Genomic DNA, 26,594 nt, shown 5'->3' with positions numbered 1-26,594 from the left:
CACTGTTTTTTCTTTTTCTCTCATAGGAAATGCTGAATAAGTCCTGTCCACTGAATCTTCCCTTTTCTTGTACCACCTATCCTTCCACTTTTCCACATCACCCCATTTTCGCAATAAGGAAATCATTTCCTTAATCTGCCCTGTTCTGCCAACATCATTTAGATTCTCAATGTCCTTATCAGAAAAATCCACCCTGTAAGGCTTCTGCAAAGCTTTCACCTTATCCATATCAACTCCCATTTCACTCGCTATTCCTTTCAACCTGCCATGTGTATTCTTGGCCCTCCATGTAATACTCTTGCACATGAATAATAACTCTCCATCATGATGATTTTTTAACATCTCTGTAGGAATTGTTCCTGCTATTAGTTCCTCCAGTTCTATGCGCAACCTGGCTACATCAACTGCCTGTAAATCTTTATCCTTCTTTTGAAGAACCTTCAACCAATCATTCAAATCCTCAGCCGTTATTTCTGTAGATCTTTTCACTGTACTCACTTGTTCTGCCATCCTTTGTGGTTCTAAAATTGATCCTCCTAAACAACCAGTATTCAATCCTGAATTAGGCTGTACATCTAACCCTCCACCACATGTGTCATGTCTCAACTGTCTCAAATGATTTTCTTCCATCCTCATTCCTGACTCTCCCGAAGAACCAACCAAACCATTTCCTACATAGGAAACCGTCAAACCATTTTCACCCATTCTTTGCTTATCAAAAATAGGCATAACCGGACCTATGGTTACAGGCACTGTAACTGCTTCTAAATTCTTGGTTAATTCTCTAATTTTCTCAGTCAATTCAGATGTAGTTCTGGCTAATTCTCTTGTTTTTTCATCTCCGTTTGCACTCTCTCTCTCTCGCTCTCTCTCTCTCTCCCTTTCCACAAAAGAGCTACCGCTTTTCCGATCAGGTGTCGCAATTTCTGTTTTAATGATACGCAAAGTATCTCTTATGGGAGTAACAACTGGTGTTCTCACTTCTGGTTCTGGTCTATATGGAGGCGGTCTTTTGTAAATCATGTCATCCAAGACTTCATCCTCATAATCATTAGCCCCATACCTCCTCAATTCTGCATCAGGTACCTTTACCGTACCTTTTCTCCCTTCTGCTTCCTCAACAGTTCTCATAGGATATAGTCCCTCTGACATACTAGCATCTCGCCATCTCCTCATTCGATCATGATGAGTTTCACGATCATATTTCCTCCCAAAAATATTCCTATAATTACCTCCACTCCTCTGCTTTTCTCGCTCATGCACCTCATCTTCCCATTCCACCAATGCCTCGAACTGTGTCGGCCTTGGTCTAGGCTCTAGACACATCATCTTTTCCCATAAATTTCTCAACACGGCCAGATTAAATGAACCATGTTCCGGGAACGCTAAAACACCATCTTCTTTAGTGTACTTAGCCCAATTGTCTAACCAAATACAGGTATGATACCCATATTTCGCAACCATGAAGGATGCAGGGGTTCTTGTCGGAGGTAGCAATTCGCCTTCTCTAGTTATTATGTCCTTATCCTTGTCGAACCACTTTTTAATTTTACCGAACAAGGATTTCTTCTTCTTTTCCTCCGTTTGGTAATACATTTTCAGGTTTACCACAACCCTCTAGTCCTTTCCGCAACTGTACGATCTTTTGTCTAATGACAGCGCGACTCACACTAACGCACCAATCCTGGAGCGTCTACGTCACCCTGTACTCCTTCCAATCCCTGCGCGGCTCACACCAACGCACCAATCACAGCGCGAGCACTGTTCTAATCCACTGTCCAATCACAGCGCGGTCTTTCTGACGTCAGTAGTCGCTGCAGTCGCTTCTACTCTGTCTCCTGTCACTCGTCTACCCCTCCTTTACAAAGCCTTCTTGGTAGACTCTGTTTCAGATTCTACAAAATCTATTAGTTACAACATATAAACATCTCCATTGTCTGCTCCGCTAACCACAGAATAGTAAAGAAAGGTCTTTTTCACAAGAATCCCGCTTCTCTCTAGAACAGCGCTTACCTCTGCTCCACCACGAAATTATTACTCTCGCTGACACAGTAGCACATCCCTCTACTCTGCCCTTCTAACATGCATCCAATAACTGTTTCCTCTAGGAATGCTCCAAAGAGTCTCACAATTAACTAAATGCTCATACATTCACGCACTTTCACACTAGAAAATGTAGCACATCCACACAGAATCCTGCCTTTCCCGAGAACAGCGAACAGTCTGTCCCACTACAGAATTATAACACACATTAACCAAGCAGCGTTTACCTCTGCCTAGTCCTTCAAACAAGCTCAGAGCATACCTATTACTTCTCCAGCGATAAGCTTTAACGGCGAACCTTACGGATCCCTGGGACTTAAGACCAGAGTTTCACAGATAACCTTTGCTACCATACACGCTCCTCTTATACTGGAAATATGTCTCTAGTAGTAACACACGGCGATGTCACTGATTCCGAACCCAGACAATGCGACGCGCAACTTCAATTGTCACACGCTTTTCCCTGCATACGTACAGGGCCAACAATCCCGTCTTTCCCGAGAGCAGCACTCACTTCCCTCTGCCCTACTACGGAACCGTCACCAGCTCCCCACGTTCCAGAAGCCGTACACACTACATAAAACTTAATACAACGACTTCAACATATAATGTTAGTACATGTATCAACATCAATCAATAAATCAATAAATCCAAAAGCCTATGTACAAGCAATCTATCAGATCAAGACAATAATCAAAACCATCATACTGCTACCAGGAAACTGCTGCAGATCGGAGCATATAAATTCTCCCTACTTCCATGGACAGAGTAATTCCACAGTCATACGCACATACACTCATCATACGCTAGGGCCCATCACACTAACATTCATTCTATTACTCTATCCACACTGAATATACGAGAGAACTCCTAAATCAATCTGCATCCAAACTGAGGTCAATGTATCCTAATTGATTTGTCTCGAGTCATGATTTAAACAATAAGAACACATTTGAGATCTCAATAAATTGACAAAAAAATAACCACCCGACTCTGTGATTCAAACAAAAGGTTATTTTATCTAAATTAGTTCAAATGAAAGTCAATCAATAGCAAAATCATTATTCTCATAGTTACCTATTCTAGCTATATGTCGTATTTAGGTCAGGACAGGTCTCTCAGTAAAGTCTCCCGAGTCGCCGTCCTCTCAATCAGCGTCGATCCTCTCGAGCATAGGTTCGGGAAGAAGTGGCCTTAGACCCTCTCTAGTCTAACAATATTTATAGCAAAACTTACACATTAAAAGTTACAAACAAGCTCTAAACGTCCGTTGAGCAGAGCGAGCAGGAAAGGATGATGACTTGCAACATTTAGAAAAAACCTCCGCTCTCAAATATCTAAAAAATAAAAACACGGAAGAAGGAAGCACAAACTAAAATCTGCAACATCCATGAATACTCTTCCCCGGAATCATAGTGAAGCCACCGCAAGTTTATCAAATGTTCATTGTGGCTCTTATTCTCTCCCAAGGATATCTGGCGTCGAGCCCGGAGCTGCTGTCCACACGGAAACTTTTAATACAGACAGAGGCCGAGGTCAGGTTTTCAACCATATTCAGCGAGGCCTCTCTTCGTATTTCATTTACTCAAATGCAGGCTGTAAATATCGGCCATCTTTCAGTAGGCCAAAATGGATCATCTTAATTAAAAGAAACACAAAACAACGTTACTACATCGTATTGATTATACAGTGTTAATTCCCATTAAAACCCTTATGTGTATGTATTTACCTAGCCATCTGCGACATAAAAAAGCATTAAAGCGTATTATTTCAAAGCGCAAACACATAACAAATAGCACTTTAGCCACACATATTTAATTAATTTGCTCACCAACTTAGTTCACTTATTAATTAAGCCATGCAATTGCAATCCTGCGTGTAATTCTTTGATTAGTAAGGTTGATTAGTCAGAAACTCGACATAATTAGTATCTAGTAATTAATTATTAGTAATTTTAATTATGACATTTAAAAATATAAGCTGATGTTCGGGTTTAAACAGAAAACCCTGCTCCAGCACATGCACTGCAAACACTTGTTCCATGTCTTTGAAGGAAGCTTGCACTGACTGGACCTGGAGTACAACATTTGGTCCATGTATTTGAAGGACGCTTGCACTTACTGACACTGCAGTAACACACTTGTTCCATGTCTCTGAAGCTAGCCTGGACTGGCATTGCAGTAACACACTTGTTCCATGTCTTTGAATGACACTTACACTTACTGGCACTGCAGTAACACACTTGTTTCATGTCTTTGAATGACGCTAGCACTGGCCCTGCAGTACCACACTTGTTCCATGTCTTTAAATTAAGCTTGCACTGGCCCTGCAGTACCACATTTGTTCCATGTCTTTAAATTAAGCTTGCACTGGCCCAGCAGTACCACATTTGTTCCATGTCTTTAAATTAAGCTTCCACTGGCCCTGCAGTACCACAATTGTTCCATGTCTTTAAATTAGGCTTGCACTGGCCCTGCAGTACCACATTTGTTCCATGTCCTTAAATTAAGCTTGCACTGGCCCTGCAGTATCACATTTGTTCCATGTCTTTAAATTAAGCTTGCACTGGCCCTGCAGTACCACATTTGTTCCATGTCTTTAAATTAAGCTTGCACTGGCACTGCAGTACCACATTTGTTCCATGTCTTTGAATGACGCTTGCACTGGCCCTGCAGTACCACACTTGTTCCATGTCTTTGAAGGAAGCTTGCACTGACTGGCCCTGCAGCACCACAACTTGTTCCATGACTTTGAATGACGCTTGCACTGGCCCTGCAGTACCACACTTGGTCCATGTCTTTGAATGACGCTTGCACTGGCCCTGCAGTACCATACTTGTTCCATGTCTTTGAATGACGCTAGCACTGGCCCTGCAGTACCACACTTGTTCCATGTCCTTAAATTAAGCTTGCACTGGCCCTGCAGTATCACATTTGTTCCATGTCTTTAAATTAAGCTTGCACTGGCCCTGCAGTACCACATTTGTTCCATGTCTTTAAATTAAGCTTGCACTGGCCCTGCAGTACCACATTTGTTCCATGTCTTTGAAGGAAGCTTACACTGACTGGCCCTGCAGTACCACATTTGTTCCATGTCTTTGAAGGAAGCTTGCACTGACTGGCCCTGAAGCACCACAACTTGTTCCATGACTTTGAATGACGCTTGCATATGCCCATATATTCAACAGGGCACTATTTGGTTATTCCAGGTCACCGTGCACTTGCGATTACAAAGAGGAAAGCAGACCGACATCACTCCATCAACACAGGCAGATTGCAGCATTCACATAGCTGACACATTTACAAAACACCACATACATTGCCACTGGACATTTAGATTCCACCATTTGCTACATTCCAGGCGAACAAAGGTCTCTGCAACACGAACCAGTATCTAGGCAACTATTGTTGTTCTGCTCTGCAACTTTATTGAGACCTTAGTCTGTAACACAAACATTCCGCGTACAGCGTCAGCCAGCACAATCATACCACTCGGTTGGACTCTGTTTACATTTATATATTTTCTTTAACGGTTGAGTGTCAGAACAACTTATTTTAATTTTTGTAGAGTCTGACAGTTTGGACCAATAGCACGCTGAATGCACACAGCGCGTGTTAGCTCGAATACCGTTTCTTATCAAATGGATTGTATTGGATGTTTTGTTCATTGAGAGATGTCAACTATTATTCTCAAACTGAGGTGTTTAAATGTACATTCATGATACTAATGACAAACTTGAAAATGTTGCAACATGTTTGATTCAACATGTCCGACTCATTGTGCACGCAAGTCCTATTTCTATGACACTTGCCCTTCTTATGGTTTGCACATTGGCTGTTACATTCACGTGATCAAGCTTCTTCGGAGGTGAAACGCGTTGTGAATAAACAGAGATATCTCTCATTGTGCACAAAGTTCCTCGTTTCCTGAGAGCGTGTTTATCGTCGTATACTAGTTAGATATATATATATGCATGCGATACAACTCCCAGCACTTCCTCTCGGCGAACTGACAGAAACAGACCACCAGGACAAATCGAATGGCAATATTCTTTTATTCTTCACTCCTCATCTCCATGACACGTTTCGGGCATCAAGTGCCCTTGATCACATAAGGAGACTGCAGTGCGCCATGTTTTTTTATATGCTTTGTGAATGCAACACCCATGTGATAGTAAACAGTGAAGAAGCACTTTTGTTCGTGTGTAGGCTGATTCAAAATGCATAGGCTAATGTTAACATAGTTTCCCTTGTTTTGCAACACAATTTTGATCACATATATTGGAATATTAAAATATACATGTAAACTCGCATTTATAATGGTGTGTGTTCAAATAAATATATTGAAAAATATATCAATTATTTTAAACTGAATAAATATGTATAAATAATTAAAATATACACATTATCACACATCAATAAATATAAATATAAATAGCGAAAAAATTGGCAAATTCTTTCAACAAGAAAAACATATGACTGCATAAATGCATTTTATCCTTCCAGGTCTGATTGTTTACTATCAGCAATATTACTTTGTATTCTTTTTTACGCGATGTTTAAGTCATGTTAGTATCCGCCTAAATGCTTCTATTACCAAAATCATATGACCTGAATATGTATACATTTCATTTCAATGCACATGCTCTTTTGTGAGCAATTTTTTGTAGAAAAGTACCTCATAAGTATCTGTGCAAAAATTGTGTATTATTTATATACTAAAGTGCCTAGTGCATACTATTTTAATAAATAAATACCCCAAAAGATAAAAAATATAGTGATTTTATCCTATAAAAAATAATTTAAAGGGTGTTTAAAAAGGGGAGAAGCATTTTGTAAATATTTATATATTTGTGTATATATATATATATATATATATGAAATTGAACCTTGTTGTGGAACGTGAAAACGAAAAGGGCAGTAGTGCACCACCGGAGATCTCTCCGGTATGGTCTCCTTGCAACCTTGAAAGTAGGTATGCTACGGAGCAGCAGTGGACGAAAATGGACTTTGTTTCTTGTTTAATTTCAACCAACTTCGGCATCACCCACTGAAGGGTTTTATCACAGCACCACACATCCCAGCATGCAATAGCAATCCACTGAAGGATGGCCACTGGGGGGCCAAAAACTATAAAATGGAAAGGAACTAAATGGTGGTAACTGATTGATGCCAAGGCTATTCCTTTGATAAAAGTCTAGGACGACTGAAACGCGTCAGGACTGCCTACAAAATGAAATAAAATGCGTTTACCTTCACTGCACGGAGTGCAGCTCATTTCTTTCCGTGTAGGAGAGAGTTGTGGAGAATATTATGGGGGCGTGGTGCAGCCTCGAGGATCGCACCGCCAGCAAGAGCGCCGTTTTACTGCCTGAAATTGAACCTTGTTGTGGAACGTGAAAACGAAAAGGGCAGTAGTGCACCACCGGAGATCTCTCCGGTATGGTCTCCTTGCAACCTTGAAAGTAGGTATGCTACGGAGCAGCAGTGGACGAAAATGGACTTTGTATCTTGTTTAATTTCAACCAACTTCGGCATCACCCACTGAAGGGTTTTATCACAGCACCACACATCCCAGCATGCAATAGCAATCCACTGAAGGATGGCCACTGGGGGGCCAAAAACTATAAAATGGAAAGGAACTAAATGGTGGTAACTGATTGATGCCAAGGCTATTCCTTTGATAAAAGTCGAGGACGACTGAAACGCGTCAGGACTGCCTACAAAATGAAATAAAATGCGTTTACCTTCACTGCACGGAGTGCAGCTCATTTCTTTCCGTGTAGGAGAGAGTTGTGGAGAATATTATGGGGGCGTGGTTCAGCCTCGAGGATCGCACCGCCAGCAAGAGCGCTGTTTTACTGCCTGAAATTGAACCTTGTTGTGGAACGTGAAAACGAAAAGGGCAGTAGTGCACCACCGGAGATCTCTCCGGTATGGTCTCCTTGCAACCTTGAAAGTAGGTATGCTACGGAGCAGCAGTGGACGAAAATGGACTTTGTTTCTTGTTTAATTTCAACCAACTTCGGCATCACCCACTGAAGGGTTTTATCACAGCACCACACATCCCAGCATGCAATAGCAATCCACTGAAGGATGGCCACTGGGGGGCCAAAAACTATAAAATGGAAAGGAACTAAATGGTGGTAACTGATTGATGCCAAGGCTATTCCTTTGATAAAAGTCGAGGACGACTGAAACGCGTCAGGACTGCCTACAATATGAAATAAAATGCGTTTACCTTCACTGCACGGAGTGCGGCTCATTTCTTTCCGTGTAGGAGAGATTTGTGGAGAATATTATGGGGGCGTGGTTCAGCCTCGAGGATCGCACCGCCAGCAAGAGCGCCGTTTTACTGCCTGAAATTGAACCTTGTTGTGGAACGTGAAAACGAAAAGGGCAGTAGTGCACCACAGGAGATCTCTCCGGTATGGTCTCCCTGCAACCTTGAAAGTAGGTATGCTACGGAGCAGCAGTGGACGAAAATGGACTTTGTTTCTTGTTTAATTTCAACCAACTTCAGCCTCACCCACTGAAGGGTTTTATCACTGCACCACACATCCCAGCATGCAATAGCAATCCACTGAAGGATGGCCACTGGGGGGCCAAAAACTATAAAATGGAAAGGAACTAAATGGTGGTAACTGATTGATGCCAAGGCTATTCCTTTGATAAAAGTCGAGGATGACTGAAACGCGTCAGGACTGCCTACAAAATGAAATAAAATGCGTTTACCTTCACTGCACGGAGTGCGGCTCATTTCTTTCCGTGTAGGAGAGAGTTGTGGAGAATATTATGGGGGCGTGGTTCAGCCTCGAGGATCGCACCGCCAGCAAGAGCGCCGTTTTACTGCCTGAAATTGAACCTTGTTGTGGAACGTGAAAACGAAAAGGGCAGTAGTGCACCACCGGAGATCTCTCCGGTATGGTCTCCTTGCAACCTTGAAAGTAGGTATGCTACGGAGCAGCAGTGGACGAAAATGGACTTTGTTTCTTGTTTAATTTCCACCAACTTCGGCATCACCCACTGAAGGGTTTTATCACAGCACCACACATCCCAGCATGCAATAGCAATCCACTGAAGGATGGCCACTGGGGGGCCAAAAACTATAAAATGGAAAGGAACTAAATGGTGGTAACTGATTGATGCCAAGGCTATTCCTTTGATAAAAGTCGAGGACGACTGAAACGCGTCAGGACTGCCTACAAAATGAAATAAAATGCGTTTACCTTCACTGCACGGAGTGCGGCTCATTTCTTTCCGTGTAGGAGAGAGTTGTGGAGAATATTATGGGGGCGTGGTTCAGCCTCGAGGATCGCACCGCCAGCAAGAGCGCCGTTTTACTGCCTGAAATTGAACCTTGTTGTGGAACGTGAAAACAAAAAGGGCAGTAGTGCACCACCGGAGATCTCTCCGGTATGGTCTCCTTGCAACCTTGAAAGTAGGTATGCTACGGAGCAGCAGTGGACGAAAATGGACTTTGTTTCTTGTTTAATTTCAACCAACTTCGGTATCACCCACTGAAGGGTTTTATCACAGCACCACACATCCCAGCATGCAATAGCAATCCACTGAAGGATGGCCACTGGGGGGCCAAAAACTATAAAATGGAAAGGAACTAAATGGTGGTAACTGATTGATGCCAAGGCTATTCCTTTGATAAAAGTCGAGGACGACTGAAACGCGTCAGGACTGCCTACATAATGAAATAAAATGCGTTTACCTTCACTGCACGGAGTGCGGCTCATTTCTTTCCGTGTAGGAGAGAGTTGTGGAGAATATATATATATATATATATATATATACATATATATGAAGCAGGAAACCCTGTGTCCAGCATGCAACACAGGAAGAAAACTCCCACTCTCAAAGATCGTTGGCATGAAAAGTTTATTCAAAATGCTGATGCGTTTCAACCTGAATGGTTCCCTTTAAAAACAATGTCATCATAGACATAAAAAAACAAACTTTTAGACACATCGAACACATCGCTTGTCACACAAATTTGAAAGTACAGCATAGCGTATTTCGGGTAAGGCAATTCATTTGTGGAAAAATAAATATATGCACAGCAATATAAGATAACCTGTAGCAGGAGTGAAACTGTGTGAGACAACGCAACCGGTGTCAAGCAGTCAAGTACAGATTCCTTTAGGGGACGGGGCCGTGTGCATTTTCCCAATGGCATAGTTAGTCCTTAATCACATGGTACCAAGAACCAAAATATAGAAAAAAGCCCTGCACCACCAAAAGTATACAACAACTTCTCACACATACACATGCCGAGTGGCTTGATGTTTAAACTAAAGTGCACCAGGTCAAATGGCTATGTCAAAGACTGCAGAATACCTGTTAACACAGAGTTAACAATTATCTATTGATTCATACTCCCTCAATAAGTGATGCACATCTGTTTAAAAAAAACACATAAGAGCTGATTTCAAACTCATGTACATAAATTGACAAGTGGCAGAAAATAGCGAGCATTACATAAAGCATGATTGAAATACATGTATATCTGAAAATACATCACTCAATACTTTAACAACCTGTGTCGTAACCGTGCAAAACCCTGAAGGGACGAATAATAAATCAAAAAGAAAACACATATGAACAATCCACATGGAGTGGTGTTAAGTCCAGAATCTGGAAATTGAAGGCTGGAATAATCAGAGATGAGTTTCATATTACATTTGTCTATCGCACAGACTGAAAGCAGAAAATAACACTATTTAATATCCATGATAAAGCAGAAATTCATCCTATGTGGACATGGAGTTCGTCGTCTTTATTGAGCCCCTCTGGGTGTCTACTGTTGAGTCTGATAAAAATATTCGGACTCCATCTTCCTCAAAATGCGCTCCCTGTCAGATTCTTTTGATTTTGCCAGGACCCTGTCAATACCAAAAAAGGAAATCTTTTCAGTATCATTGGTATGGACCTGGGATAGATAGATAGATAGATAGATAGATAGATAGATAGAAAGATAGATAGATAGATAGATAGATAGATAGATAGATAGATAGATAGATAGATAGATAGATAGATAGATAGATAGATAGATAGATAGATAGATAGATAGATAGATAGATAGATAGATAGATAGATAGATAGATAGATAGATAGATAGACAGACAGATAGAAAGATAGACAGACAGACAGACAGACAGACAGACAGACAGACAGACAGACAGACAGACAGACAGACAGACAGACAGACAGATAGATAGATAGATAGATAGATAGATAGATAGATAGATAGATAGATAGATAGATAGATAGATATGTAGTTCAGATATATAAATATATTCTTGCCTATATGCAGGGCTGATCTTTGGCGTGGGGGAGCTGGGCCTACGCCTATAGTTCCAACATTCAAAGTGGAGTCTGGTGCTCTCTGCGTTTAGGTCATGCAACAGTCTCCCTCCATCCTACATCCAGCTATTCAAGTAAGACTTTTGTTCATTATGTCTTACTACAGGCATCAGGCACGATTTTATTAAGCCCCTTCCCCACCCCCTAAGCCCCGCTAGGCTCACTCTCTCCCCCTAGCAATATCTTGACCTAGGTGCAGTAGGGCTCACCTGTAGGTGACTGAGGTAAGATGGGGGAGTAGTAGAGATGTTTGTGTTCAAAGTCCAGTCATTGGTCTGGTGCCTTGGATTGACTGGTGACTACAAAGGGGGCCCCCATTGCCTCATTTTACTCAGCAGCAGCATCGGGGGGGCACTCTCTGTGAAAAGGTGGGCAATGTCAATGTGTACTTATCTTGATATAGTTCTAGTCGATATTCTGGATTTAATATTTATGTAGGTCGATACAGAAAACTTGATATGTTCATACACACTCTGTGCTGCTGGCTGCTGCTTCCCTCATGTCCAGCCTAGCTAGTCTGGTGCCTATTTTCTGTAGACAGCTCTTTCCAGATGTTTGTGCTTCTATATGCTGTATATTGGAGGAAATCTCTTCCTGAAGTCAGTGTTGGGTTGTTCGCTTTTGTATCTGTCCATGGCTGCCAGCACCCATGGAGTAGGCGTGGGCGAAATTGCAACTGCACTCATTTTTAAAAGAAATATTTACTGGTTTCATGAATTGCAAAAATTTGCAAAATAAAAATATATAAATAAAAAAGAGGGGCTACTCAGCGTTCTTCGTGAAAGAATAAAAACCTGCTCCCTGGCATGATGGACGGTGACTTCACCTGGCAGTAGTCCACCATCTGCCCACTTCTGCCACTCACCTAGTCCCCTGCGGTCATCACTCCGGGCCTGGGTTTTAGGGGGGCCAGGCCCCTCTAAGCCGCAGACCTGCCGTTAATTAAATAACTGACATTGAAAGAGGTCCCTTTTGGGCCCTGAATTCATTACCTTAATGCAGAGGTCTTCAAACTTTTTTAGGGCCAGCCCCCCCTGGCAATATTTTCTAGGAGGCGCTCTCCCCATCACTAAAATTTCTGTAAGTTGGGATTTAGCATCTTTGACAACCTGTTTATCCCAAGGTGTCAGCTGACAACTAATTTTCACAACAGCAAAACATTAGCAGGGTTTTGTAAAGTTAAGATTTGTGCGTTGTAAATCTGGCCCACAACCACTGAACTCATTCAACACCCTTTGATGGGAAACTTTCTTTTGGGGAAAACCACCACAAGGTCAGTGCATGGACCCCCACCTTTCAGGACCACATATATTATCATGCAGCCTGATCTAGCGAACAAGCAGATTGATGGCAGACCTGGCAACCACATTATTCTTGGGGCAGGGTCTTTGCTCTGAAAATACATCTCAATCAATTGAAATTCTCACTGCCATATATGTTTATTTTTTTATTATCATGCGAAAGCAATATAGACACCATGGGCCCTGGTGAGGGCAACGAAAATGGCCTCCTTGACAAGAGCTGGGTATAGGAATACACTGCAAGAATCAGGGTTTAATGGGCTGAAACTATATTAATGCTGTGCAGGAGGCTCCTTGACAGCACTATCACAAATGAACAGGAATGGGTGCAATACTGTAACAAATGGCCTGAAAATGCCGTATTATGGAAAATACTATGGCAAATGTTCAAATGTAAATTTGCCCCAAGCTCTAAAAATGCCTGCATCACAGCAGATTTGCAGACGCTAAACTGCTGTTCGCTAAAATTCCAGGACTCACAGAGAAAAGACTCTCAACTGAGACCACTGCACAACAAAGTGCAAGGCCGCTACGTCATCAGCATTTGCACGGCGCAGTTATGCCCTGTGTAAGACCTCAAAGCGCTCTATTTTTTTTCCCCAGTTTGTTTTTATTTAATGGTTCCTTTTTGTCTGGCTATCAGGGTGTTCCTCCGCCTTTTAGAAAGATTCTCAGCACAGAAAGCATCACCCGGACCTTGAGGAGGTCAACAGAAGTGACTCCAGAATTGTACCTTTTGGTGCGACCCAGAATTAGTAGAACTGGAGTGACTCCGTGGCTGCAATCTGAACGGTAGCGCGTGGTACAGTTTCTGGATATTGCATTCCGAGTCACTAATATTCCTTTCCCTTCTAGTGGTGTTTAAACCCACTCAAGTTTTGTGAACCTTCCCTGTTTCAAGTACGTGTACAGTTAATGGAACTGTTGCACGCCCTGCGTGTGTGTGTATTTATGTGTGAAAGAATATCGGCTTGTCTGATAGTGTGAACACCTGTTGAGTGATAATGTTTGTACAAGTGCTGTGCTGTGAGGCAAAACTCAATTTATGTTTGGCAGTGGTAAAAAACAGAAGTATTGCGAAGATGGTGGAATAAGGAAATTATACTGCAGGAAAATGTTTATGCTTGACCTACCAGTAGTTTCAAATGTCTAGACAGCTGTGCAATGAACCGATGTAAAAGGCGGCAGCTAAGACGCCAAAAGGCACAGCAAGATAAGCTAAGGCCGGGGAAGAAGCGTATGTTTTTTATGTTTCATTTTGTATGAAAGTGAAATTCGCTGCCATTTCCTGCCTTTGTGCTGCTGTGTCTCGGATTAAAGAAATGTCTAAGTTGATGTCTCCACATAGTTATTATTTGCTCTGACTGCTGCCTCCAATCAGAGAGTCCTGTTTGCGATGGCCATGATTCTCAAAAATAAACAGCAGTAAACGTGCTTCACACGTCGGAATGAATGAGGTGAAGGGGAATTCTTTCTGTGAAGCTCGCGCCCCCCCTGAGGTGTTTCCACGCCCCCCCCTGGGGGGCGTGCCCCACAGTTTGAAGACCTCTGCCTTAATGTACCAGGCAAAAACACTGATCGATTTCTAAACAATGTGCAAACTATTAATATAGTCATGTATTCTGTGTCAGCGATGTAGTTTCCTTTATGTTATATTCTAATGTATAGTATTGGCAGCATCCACTAATATACAGAGAGCTCCCTGGAACATGGTCGAGCCCACCCTCACTTTTAGGGGTCAGGATGAACCCGATGATGATGCATGCCGCTACTAGAATGGGTGAGGGTTACTTATAAAAAAGATTTTCTTTTCTTTTTTCCTCTTGCTATTGAGGTGGTGTATAGGCATGACACGTACCAATAACCCTTCGTTAATTTTTCTCTTAAGCCGAGGGATACTTTTATGTTTATTAATATAGTATTGGTAGCAGCCAGCTCCTGAGGTCAGCGTTCCAGAACGGTGGGGAGATGAGATGAGCGAGAGCTGGGAGAAGGAACTGGTGCTGCTGAGAGGTCTTATAAACCTTCACAAACTGTTCCTCTCTAGTGTAGTCCTTAACCCTTTCGGTGCTCATGAGGGAACCATTCCGTCATGTGCACAGGTGCACTAAATCCCTCTGCTGCAAACAGCAGAGGGATTTCCTTTTTTTGGGTGAGGCCTCGGGAGGTGGGGAAGAGGTTCCCCAACCTCCCGAGGCCTGTTTCTTATTTTCAATGTAATGACGATGGCGCACATGGCGTGCTGTTGTCATTACATTGAAAACAAAACCGAAACTTAGTTTCAGTTTCATTGTTTTGGTGCATGTGGGGCTATCTCAGCCCCCGAGCACCGAAGCACTTGGGAGAGGTATCGTTGGAAAGGGGAGAATCTCCCCTTTCCAATGGTACCCTTGCCTTTTTTTATTTTACATAGTTTTATATAGCGCGAACTTGACCCAAATCGGGTATCAGAGCACTTTACAAAGCACCAGTTGCGTTACATGAGAACACATTAATTTTTGTTTTTTTGTTAGGCACGGGGAGATTAAGTGATTTGCCCAGAATCACAGGATGTTCAGCGTCATTGCGAGACTCGAACCCGGTTCCCCAGATTCGAGGTCGACCGCCCTAGCCGATAGGCCATCTCCTCTCCCCTCTGCGCCGTGGATCCCTGCTTGGGGGTCAGCCCAAGAGGGCCCCGGGGTCGGGCAGACAGCACCCTAGACACCAGGGATTCTTTTTTTATAAGCTAGGGGTGGGGGCCGCCCAGAATGGGCATGCCAGTGCCCTAACCCTACCCCCAAAGATGGCAAAATACTTTTTGTCCCCCCAGGAGGCAGAGGAGGGCAATAGCCCAGAAAGTCCACTATGCGCCAGGGATTTTTTTTACATACGTTAGAGTGGGGCCTGCCCAGAATGGGGATCCCAATGCCCTCACCCCAAAAAAATGCTAGTCTTTCTGCCCCTCTGGGAGGCAGATGGGGAAATAGCCCCTTATCTGCCCCCCGAGGAGGCAGAAAGTCCATTAGGCACCAGGGATTTTCTTTCTTTTAATGTTCGGGGTGGGGGCTGCCCAGAATGGGCATGCCAATGCCCCCACCCAACCAAAAAATGCCACAGCCTTTCTGCCCCCCCAAGAGGCAGATGGTGGCAGTAGCCCCTGATCAGCCCCCCTCCCGGGTGGGGGACATAAAGCCCATTAGGCACCAGGGATTTTTTTTTATACGTAGGGGTGGGGCTGCCCAGAATGGGCATGACACTGCCCCACCCCAAAAAAATTGCCACAGTCTTTCTTCCCACCCCCTGGGAGGCAAATAGGGGCAATAGCCTCATATGTGCCCCCTAGGTGGGCAGAAAGCCCACTAGGCACCAGGGATTTATTTGTTTCAAAATTCAGGGGTAGGGGCTGCCCAAATGGGTATTCCAATGCCCCCACCCCTCAAAAAGATACCACAGTCTTTCAGCCCCCCCAGGTTGCAGACGGGGGCAGTAGCCCCTGATGTGCCCCCCTGGGGGGGCAGAAAGCCTACTAGGTGCCAGCGATTATGCTGGCATTTTTATAGGTAGGGGTTGGGGCTGCCCAGAATGGGCATCCCATATCCCCCCCAAACAATTGCCACAGTCTTTCTGTCCCCCTTGGGGGCAAATTGGGGCAATAGCCCCTGATTCTCTCCTCCCCAGGGCAGCAGAAAGCTCACTAGGTGCTGACTTTTTTTCAGAATGTGCCTATTTGTGGATTTTGGGTCTAAGCGCAGCCGGCACCCAAGGAAACCTTGCAAACCTATACATTTTTTAAAACTAGACACCCAGGGGAATCCAGGATGTGGTGACTTGTGTGGCTCTCACTAGTTTCTGTTACCCAGAATCCCTTGCAAACCTCAAACTTTGTAAAAAAAAACACATTTTCCCACATTTCTGTGATGGAAAGTTCTGAAATCTGCGTGGGTCCACAAACTTCCACCCACCCCGCATTAGACAAAGTCTCTCGATAAAAATGGTACCTCACTTGTGTTGGTGGGTCAAGTACCCATGACAGGCAAGAGCCCAAAACATATTGTGTAGACATCAAAATTACCTCTCACACATCGACCGGGGTTTGCAGGAGCGGGCACCTGGGTTTTTGACCCTGGGATCAGCAACCATCTAAGGAAACCTACCAAACCCACATATTTCTGAAAACTAGGCAACCTGGGAAGTCCAGTGAGGTATGGCTTGTGTGGATCCCCCAACGTTTCCCTCCCTAGAATCCCCTGCAAACCTCAATTTTAGCTGAAAAAATCACATTTTCCTCTCTTTTCTGTGTGGGAAAGTTGTAGGATCACCGAGCTGACACAAATTTCCTACCACCTAGCGTTCCCTCAGGTCTTCCAATAAAAATGGTACCTCAGTTGTGTGGGTAGGCATAGTGACTGCAACAGGAAATGGCACAAATCTTACTGTGGAGACTTCAAGATTCCCTTATCATAAACCTACCTGGTTTAGCGGGGGGCACCTGCTTTTTTGGCCCGGGGCTCACGCCCATCTAGGGAAACCTACCAAACCCACACATTTCTAAAAACTAGACACCTAAAATTATATCCCTCACTTGTGTGGCTGTCCAATGCAGAGCAGTACAAAAGGGGGTGGTGATGGACGGAGCATCAGAACCAATCAAACACTCACACCCAGTCAACAGATCAGGGTTTGATCCATCACCGTTCTTTAGCCCACTCTGCCACCCCAGTTCAGACATGGCCATATGCAAATCAGTCTGACCCTGTGCCTCATGGGAACAGTCCAGCCCGAACTGCCAAGCCATGCCTTCCCTGGACCGGAAACAAGCTTCCTAAGACCGGTTTCTGGCATTTCAGCCGTCTTCAGCCAGGCTTGCTTGAATCCAGTGGCAAAGTGAGCAAGGGACTCACGTCTGAGCATACCCTGCCAACTTATGGCGAACAAAGCAGTACAAAAGGGGGTGGTGATGGACGGAGCATCAGAACCAATCAAACACTCACACCCAGTCAACAGATCTGGGTTTGATCCATCACCGTTTGGCTTGTGTGGATCCCCCAACGTTTCCCTCCCTAGAATCCCCTGTAAACCTCAATTTTAGCTGAAAAAATCAAATTTTCCTCACTTTTCTGTGTGGGAAAGTTGTAGGATCACCGAGCTGACACAAATTTCCTACCACCTAGCGTTCCCTCAGGTCTTCCAATAAAAATGGTACCTCAGTTGTGTGGGTAGGCATAGTGACTGCAACAGGAAATGGCACAAATCTTACTGTGGAGACTTCAAGATTCCCTTATCATAAACCTACCTGGTTTAGCGGGGGGCACCTGCTTTTTTGGCCCGGGGCTCACGCCCATCTAGGGAAACCTACCAAACCCACACATTTCTAAAAACTAGACACCTAAAATTATATCCCTCACTTGTGTGGCTGTCCAATGCAGAATCAGCTTAAAACGTATTTCTTTTTAAATGTAGCGCTTAGAATTCACGGTACTATACCCTAAATCTATATTTTTTGGGCTCATCACAGGCCATTGGCCCACCCACACAAGTGAGGATGTTGAGCGTCCTTGCCGAGACTCAAAGCTCGAGATTGCCTGCTCTAGCCATTAGGCCACATACTCTCCTTTCTTGAATGGTAGGTGTTGTTTGATCAATTGTCATGGAGAACCTTAGGCTCTATTCGAGATACTAAACCGATAGTTCAGTACTATCTGCTGATATCTAAATCGAATGTTTGTTAGGCCAAGCTCCAGCCTTAATGCGCTACTCACAGAACCTCTCAGTAAGCCAAGCCATTTTTTCCAAATATTTATTTCTTTTGGATTTGTTTTATGCTTTGTTCAGGGAAGATTTCATATCCCTACAAAAATAAATGATATACTTTGACATTATTAGACTCACTGTGAACGTCAATAGTCCTGTGACCTAGTGCTGAGTCGATCATCTTGAATGTCCCGGCTACTACTTTCACTCTCTGTGCTTGTTGATCGATGTGTGACTTAAAGTTTAAATTGTACTTAACAACCAGGCCTAAATTTCCATACTCAGACTAATTTTCTAATTGTTCACCCATTAGCCACCGATGCAATTTAGATTTCCGATAAAATAATTATTTTGTTTATGAGACATTAATAATTAAATCATTCCTTTCACAATATTCTGAAAAAGCATATGTCTGTATGGGCCAACTGGGGCGAGGTACAGTAGGATTGGGTCATAAGCATAAAAAATTGACAAGATGGTTCAATCCCTACCCCAATTTGAAGCGAATGAGCGGATCTGTCTTAATGCTTCAGGGGCATCTACAATATATCTAAAGAGGAGAGGTGCTAACATACAACCTTATTTGAGCCTGTTGGGTATGAGGATTTAACGAGTCAGAGAGCCATTATTTCCAACTACCACTTGCTTCTAGGCACCCTCATGTAATTGCATTATTCGTTTCAGTAAGACTGGTGAGATGTTCCGGTTTAGCATTTTTTCCTATAAATGTTCATGATTTATGGTGTGAAATCCATGGATAAATCAGCGTCATTGCATAAAAAGGTGCCTTCTCTTAACAGTAAATTCCTCAGCAATCAATTTTAATGCAAAACACCTTTCCACTGCTGAGTAGCTTTTCCTGAAACCCAGTTGGGTTGTAGGTGAAATCGCTTCATTTCTAACGAATTTCTCTTGGGATTGCAGCAGCTGCTTTGCTCATATTTTGCTGGGCATATACAACAGTGTCATCATGCCATAATTTATTGCTGATGTCCATAAACCTTCTTAATATATAGGGACCCTTATGCTGTCCTTCCAAGACTCTGAGATTTTGTGACCCTTGATCATGGATACAAAGACTGGAAAGATCAAAAGCCCATTCGTATGGAGCTGACCTTAATATGCGTGCACACAATGCATCTGGGCCTTTGGCGGGTGGTTTTCTTATGCTTTTGATACTTAGCTGAACCTCTTTTGCAGATGGTGTTAGATCCTCCAGATCAGGTTGATTAATAAGGCTCTCTCATTTTCGTGTAGACAGCAATGGGATCTGGCTGTTATTACCCTTATTTTTAACTCCATAGAGCACAGTCACGTAGTTACACCGCTCCTACTCTGCACCTTGAGGGGCTTCCATTTTCTTCCATCCCCCCAGTATCTTAATTACAATATCTCAGAGCAGTCAGATTTTTAAGTCTGAGAACTGCTATTGCTTCAGCCCGTATTTTCTCTTTTTCTATCCACGAAAACAATCTAAGAATTTACCTGTACTCCTTTCTGTCTTGTTTAATTAGATGTGCTGTAATTTTTGGCTTACTTTTGAAAGCCTCCATTATATTCCTGTTCAACTGCACTCTTGCTTTTTCTTTTTGTGACCACTTTCTACTCTTTGGTCGGTCTCCTTCCTTATTCGATGCAGAGGCAATTTGTCTAATAGTGCATAGCAATTTATAGCTTTATTCGAGATAAAAACTCATAAAAGCATAAGACATACATTACATAAGACATACATTATATATCTCTTATAAAAATAGTGCATAGCAATTTTCCATATTCCTCCAGAAGAAGTTTTCGATAAATCTCCTCATAGGAATTCAGAAGGTCTCCTATTATTTCAGCTTTTTCCCTTTTCACTGCTGAAGACCATACGATTATCCGGTTATGATTGCATTGTATTTGATTGCTGTTATACCACTTTTCCCTCAATTGTAAAGTATCGAATAAAGTTAGATGCATTTACTTTTGGTCCCTTCAAAGTGAGTTTCCGATCTCCATGTCACGTATGAAAGAAACATATTTAGTGGAAATTACAGCATAATCTACAAGTCAAATTGTGTTTCTCGGGTTGATCACCCTTGATCCTTCCATTTAATATTCTGAGATTTAATGTATCGACCACATTATTCAATCTTTTCCCTTTGTGGTCTCTCAGAGATTCCGTTAAGATCTTCCCTAGATTGGACAGACACCTCTCTTTTTCTTTTTGAAACTTGTGCAAGGGCAGAAAACTCAGCACTTTTGCATTAAAATCTCCCAACAGTAAGATGGGGACAATGTATAACACCCCTATTTTCTATGTTAGGCATACTAGAGCTTTTAGTTGTTTCTCTTGGTGCTTTTTTGGGGGGAAGTTTACATTCACTATTATCAAATCTATCCTACTACTTGTTTTACTCTGACCTCTAAGGCTCTGTGCCCTCGATAATAAAGTCTGTGAATTCTCACATACTTCTTGTGCTCCATAAGGTTTTTTCACAGCTTCTAAGAGCATTCGCCCACCCCATGGTCTGCCATACTTGCACTTTACTACCTTCCCAGTGTAGGCAAGGTAATCTTTCATCAGGACCTCTTCTGCCTCCCAAGTTTCTTGCTGTGCCATAAAAGTGATGTCTTCCTGTGTTAGTAGCAATTTTAAGGATTTCCATTTTCTCCTCAGACCCGCTCTATATCAGGAAATAATTTTCAGAAGAGTGTCGATTCGATTGATAGCTTTATTCGGCAGTATCATCAGGACCTCCATGATAAGGGCTTTTGGAACTGATGGTCCGAATTTATTGGTGAAGCTACCATGTTCCAGCCATGGAAGTTAATTGAGGCATGCTTGACTATTACTTGTGTCCCTGTAGACAGAGTAGTATTCAAGTTAGCTGTGCTACCTAGTCGTTGTCCATGAGAACACCTCCCGCCTTGAGTATTCACCCATTTTCCATCCGTTACCGATGGGCCTCCTTGTCATTTGTGTTGATTCTTTTCATATGCATAGTATCCGGTTCGTCTTAGTTTGCCTGCTGAGGTGAGTATCTCATTGGCAACAGCTCTTGGGTAAACATAATCTAAGGCATATGGCCAAGATGTGGCCTGCTCACGCTCTTGTGGGAGGTAGACCAATTTCACATTTTTTAAGGATTTTTTTTTATCGTCTTGGGAATGAGCAAAAGATTTTCACTATTTTCTACCTATTTCAATTTGGGTCATGGCCACAGTTTGCAAACTTGTCCACTATTTGAAGGGCCGATTTTCATGGAAGATAACAAACTAAGGGTATTCTGCCCACTGGCCTTTCCGCAGATTCTGACACCATAGACGTGGGTGCCTATAATAAGAGCATATAATATGAACTTTACTTGTGAGTTCAGTAAAACCCATCTTCCGTTTCTAGATATTTTGATTTCACCATTAAATGGGGTTCTAACAACTGAACTATACAAAAAACCCATGGCAAGGAACTCTTTGTTGCTATATGACAGCTATCATCCTCAAGCCTTAAGGGACAACTTACCTTTTGGCCAGTTTTTACGGGTGAAAAGGAATTGTTCATCCATAGAGAAATATCATGAACATGCGCATAATCTGTCAAAACAACTGCAAGCTAGACAGTATCCCAAAAAGTTGATAAAAAGATCGTTCAAGAGGGCTCTCAATAACAACCAAGAAGCCCTATTGGAACCCAAAATGATCAAAGAAGACCAGAACAGACTAACTTGCGTCCACACTTTTTGCAAATTTTCAAATCAGATTAAGAACACCATCTTATCTCACTGGAGAATTTTGACCATTGGAGAGGAGAGCTTACCACGCCCCTTGTTTGCTTTTAAACAAAGCACTAATTTGAGGGATCGTTTGGTCCACACTCGTCCCCGTGCCAAAAGTAAGGACATACAGAACACTCTCTGGGGGCTTCCCACAGTACAGGGACACTTTCCTTGTGGGTCGTGTGCAGCCTGTTCGCATACAACCATCACTACTGAAATTGACATTGGCACATCCAGACCTTGGTCCCTGAAGGGCCACACTAATTGCAACAGCAATAATCTGATATACATCATCACATGCCCCTGTTCATTACGTTATGTAGGGATGACCACAAGGAAGGTCAAGGTCTGTATCCTAGAGCATAAGAGCACCATACGATGTGGTAAAGCATCAACAAAACTGACCCACCACTTCATGACTATGCAACACAGTCCTAACGATCTGAAGTGGACAGTGTTAGAAAAACCTTTCATTCCACCACACCGCACTGACATCTCTGCTTTTTTGTTCAGAAGGGAACAATGGTGGGTGCATAAGCTTCATACAGATGTCCTTGGGATGAATGACGACATTCCTTGCTTATTGATATAAACTTAACTATGTACCTTGTCAGCCTGGACCTCTGACTATGTGTATGATGTACTGGACTGTATTACATACCTGGCTCTTTGAGTATCTGCCTTTTACAATTTCTCCAACAACACTTGTCGAATGTTCAATGATATGTTTGGAGGCTGGTCTATCAATGGATCTCTCCACTAGGACACTAGTCTGTAGATGGAGGGGTCCTTCTATATTTTGCCCGTGAGCATATATAGATATATTTTTTCGTTTTATATCGAGCCTGTCTGCATGTAGGTTGAGTTGTCAGTCTCTCACCTGTGCCATCTAGGGCTGAGTACGTCTAAGTATTGTTTTGAGTTTCAATGGGTGGTACTTTTCCCCTCCATTGCCTAGGCATTTTTGGGCTCCATGTGGTAACAGATACCGTTGCTTGACACATGTGGGTTATTACAGTTTGACAACAATTACGATGCCATTGCTGGCGCTGTGAATGTAGCGATCAGTGCGCTACTCTTTTCGATCTTTCACAGCCCTCATCCTCGTTTGGTCAGTATCCCCCACTACACATGCGCGTTGCAGTGGCCGATTCATTTTTCACATACGCGCATGTTCCAGGAACACCATCTCTGTTCCGCGCATGGTCTGACTGGTCATATACGTTTTCGCGCGTTCTCACGTCATTCGCGAAAGAGATTGGCCACTTCAGTCACGAGGGCTCCTTTTTAATCATAAGCACTTCCTGGTCTTGTCACCTCCGGCTTCAGGCTCACTGAAGCACCGGTGTACCGACGGACAGGTAGGCTTGTTTGTAGTCCTGTATTTGGGTTCTCGGACTGCACTCTGATGCTATCACCAACTGGTTGGTCCTACTTTGCAATGAACCTCGTTTGTTTCTTTTTATGTATCTGTACACACTGTGTGTTCAGTTGCTGTTTTGTGCCTGCACTCCCTTTATATATATATATTATTTCAAGAGCGCATGGCCATATGTTTGGTTCGTTGTGGTCTCCCATCATCATGGCTGATATGAGTGGTAATTCTGACACTTTGACCTGGACATGTTATGGTTGCACCCACTGTGTAGTCTTTAGAGGCTTCCTGCTTCATTGGAGGTTCTCTTTTCCAGTTCTGTCTTCTAATTTTGATTGCCTGATATTTTTTCGGGAGGTTCTCCTGAGGGGTTACAATTCACTGAAACTTACTTGCCCCCCATGATTGAAACTATCCCTACTAATTCATTGATCACCTCCTCCCTTGTAGAGCCGTGCTCCTTTCCTGAGCGGTTGCCAGGTAGAGGTGTGGTGACTTACCCAGTATTCACGGGTAAGTTGATCTCCACTCTTTTCGTTCTCATCTTTGAGAATATTGGTTTGATATGACACCTATTTTTGACACTATGTTTTTGGTTTTCTAGGTATTTCGCATTGACTGTGAACGTATTTAAAGAAAGTTGTGCCTCCGTGTGGCAGTATGGCTGAAACATGTTGACAAGTTATTTCACTACCACGGTCTTCAATATATCCGGTTGACTGTTGGTTTGCTATCCTTTTAACGCTAGCCAAGCACGTATTACGAATAAAGTTATATCCCATGCTCTTGAGCTAGTTTTAACCTTTACTTGCACTCACCACCATATTTTCTTTGCGCTGCGCTCTCACTCACTTTATTAGCTCTTCATTTGTGGATTTAGTATATCCTGATATCTTATCAAACAAAACATCCCTGAGCTCCTTCCTCACAGTGAGGAAGTTGTAGCCCCCAGAGGAACTAGGTATTTCCTCTGGGATGGAGAATCCCATATGATGAAGCATGTCACCTTTGGTGAGTGAGGGATTTCATCCTACTAAGGGATATGCCCATTTAATTTTGCAGGTGTCGTTTCATTCTTAAAAATATCTATCTTCAAAAAAATATTTTGATAGGTTGTTGTTATAGTGGCTCACACTTTTCAGACACAACACAGACCCCAGGGTTTCACACTGTTCTTAATGCCTATAATAAGCCCTGCTCGTAATTTGTCTGGTTAATCGAAGATATATCAGTTACTGGAGTAGGCTTTTTTGGCAAGGGTATAGTCAACCATGCTTCTGATGCCATGCATGGAAAATGTGTTTTCATTATTTGTACGCTGACGCTTTTTATTGCGGCTGAAATAAGTGGATGCTCAACTTGCGTAAGTCCTGACTCCAAATTCTGTGGTGTTGCGTCTAGTAGAAGGTTACTCGTTGTAGACTTATCCCTGTTTGTGCTACTATTTCTTTTAGCACTGTCTCTACGGGAGGGAAGTTGCAGCAGTGGGATCCAATGAATTTGTTATTCCTTTAGGGTCTGCTTCCTGGTTCACAAGACCAGGAGTGGGTGCAGCTCAGCATAACCTACAAGTGAAGGATCAAACTTCACTGCCCTTCTGTCTTTCCGCATCATTTTTCTTTTTTATTTGAGACAAGTCTTTTTTGTTTTATATTTTAAAAAATTGGAAACACTTCCTTTGCTACCTCCGGCTGGGATGTATGGTGTGTTCCATCTTCTGGCTTCCCCCTTTGCTAGCTGCTGAGGGGGGGTTCTTCATTGCTAATCCCATCTTCAATTTCACTGTTTTCAATGGCCCTTTCTCCTGTTCCACAGCTTGCATTCAGTGATCCTCTGTGGGGAACACCACCTGTGAAGTCATTCATATTTTTTGGATGTCCGAATACCCCTCACATCCCTAGTTGACCTGTCAGTGCAGGGATCCATGTTGTCCCACCATGTCCCTTTGAGTGTCCTCCATGCATACATCGACATTGGATAGATTGATGCTTTTCCCATTGGCTGCATTTAAAAAAAATGGAAATCTGTGGGCATTGGATTCCAGCCTCTATTAAACCCAGTAGAGGTCCAAACTCCACCCACCTTCTTCTGCAGCTATGTTATGTTATGTTACGTTATTGATACTTACATAGCGCACAAATACCACTGGTCTCTTGGGTGTTGGGAGGAGGGTGAGGGACTTTCGGATTGGTTCCACCAATACTGAGCTACAGTACATGTTAGGGTCTTCATAGTCCGAGACGTTGACCCAGCGGCTTCCAGTGAGGGTGACTTCATGTAGCGGCTGCAGGCGGGAGTGCGGCATGGGCCCCATGAATCTCCCTTCTGCACCACTGGGACAGCAGATAGCTCCCCCTCAGTACTGACTGTGTGCTGTGCCTTATATCTCCCCTCTCAGCCCGTCCCCTGGCCCTGACTCACAGCCCTCCCCTGTAGCCCATTGGTCAAGCCAGGTGGTAAGTGGCAGCGATAAAGGAGACATTTTCCGCAACCCTTCAACTAGGCTTGGATGGTGAACTATGCTCCATTTACGGAGTCTGTGGAGTTTTCCGCGGAGGACACGGACTTCTGAAAAACTCACAAAGCGAAGTTTTTGCCTCACTCGCCAATGTTAGGTTGGCGAGTGTGAGCGAGGAGAATCCTACTCCTGGCGAGATTTCTCAACGCGGGGGATAAGATTTCTCAACACAGGAGCGGTCGCAGATGGTTGCGACCACTCGCGTTGAGAAACCTTCAGTTCGCCTGCAGAAAGGTGCCGCTCGAGTAGAAAATCTACCCGAGCGGCAGAATAGAAGCAGCGCCCTCTTGCGCTGCGCATGGTGCCATTTGCACCCGGCGCTGAAAATCAATACAAATAGCGTGATGAAATGCACTCCACCACTTGCGGAATTCTGCCTAGCGCAGTGGAGTTTTTTAGTCACTTCGCGGAGTTCCTCATAGCGGAACTCTGTGAACTCCTCCCAGGCCTACCTTCAGAGTCACGAGATTGCTAATGAAACAAAACTTGGAAGATTAT

The sequence above is a fragment of the Triturus cristatus genome, chromosome 11, assembly GCF_964204655.1.
Source record: "Triturus cristatus chromosome 11, aTriCri1.1, whole genome shotgun sequence".
NCBI lineage: Eukaryota > Metazoa > Chordata > Amphibia > Caudata > Salamandridae > Triturus > Triturus cristatus.
This window is presented reverse-complemented; position numbering follows the sequence as displayed.